This window comes from Schistocerca piceifrons, chromosome 6 (assembly GCF_021461385.2).
Source record: "Schistocerca piceifrons isolate TAMUIC-IGC-003096 chromosome 6, iqSchPice1.1, whole genome shotgun sequence".
Classification (NCBI taxonomy): Eukaryota; Metazoa; Arthropoda; class Insecta; order Orthoptera; family Acrididae; genus Schistocerca; species Schistocerca piceifrons.
In genome coordinates this window covers 297,981,604-297,982,550 of record NC_060143.1, presented here as the reverse complement: position 1 = coordinate 297,982,550, position 947 = coordinate 297,981,604, and the positions used below count along the sequence as shown (strand labels likewise).

General features: G+C 43.0%; 1 pseudogene; it reads right to left on the bottom strand.

Annotated features, from left to right (window-relative positions):
* Nucleotides 1-597: 597 nt before the first annotated feature.
* LOC124803730 lies at nucleotides 598-715 on the bottom strand (annotated as a pseudogene).
* Nucleotides 716-947: the final 232 nt, after the last annotated feature.

Here is a 947-nt window from a genome sequence, read left to right as displayed (position 1 = left end):
CTACCTGGTATGAGTCCTACACATTTGGGCAATATTTTAGAATGAATGACACGAATGTTTTGTAAGTAATCTCCTTGAATTCTCACGGTTGAGTCTATCATTTCATATTCCTACAAATTGCCTGGTTATTTTTATGAATTGACTGATTCCATTTGTGACTCATTGATGTTATCGTCATACGATACTACGTTTCGCACTGCATTAAGAATAAACATTTATATTTATAAACATTTAAAACAAGCTGCCTATAGTTGCGCCACTTTCAGATCAAATCGAGATCTGACTGAAAATTTGTTTAGCTTTATTCAGAAAGTGATTCCTTACAGATAACTGCATCATTAGCAAAAATGCCTAAGGTTACTATTGATATCAAAAACTTAACTCCTCCCGAACAGGCCATGAAGGCCCAATGGTACCGACCGGCCGCCGTGTCATCCTCAGACCATAGGCTTCACTGGATGCGGATATGGAGGGACATGTGGTCAGCACACCGCTCTCCCGACCGTATGTCAGTTTACGAGACCGGAGCCGCTACTTCTCAATCAATCAATCAAGTAGCTCCTCAGTTTGCCTCACAAGGGCTGAGTGCACCCCGCTTGCCAACAGCGCTCGGTAGACCGGATGGTCACCCACACAGATGCTAGCCCAGCCCGACAGCGCTTAACTTCGGTGATCTAATGGGAACCGGTGTTACCACTGCTGCAAGGCCGTTGTCTACTATTGATATTAATATAATACGAAATGAATGCATATACCAATTATTGAACATCAGAGTTACAGCCTAAATCATGGGCTACTGATGGATATGGACAGCTGTAAGAATGATGAGTGATGCAGCATTTGACAAAAAGAATGCACAAGTACAAGATATTCAAAAAGTAATGGAACCTTATGGGAAAATTACAAAAGTTAGTAAATGGGGGTGGGGGGGGGGGGGGAGGGGCGGC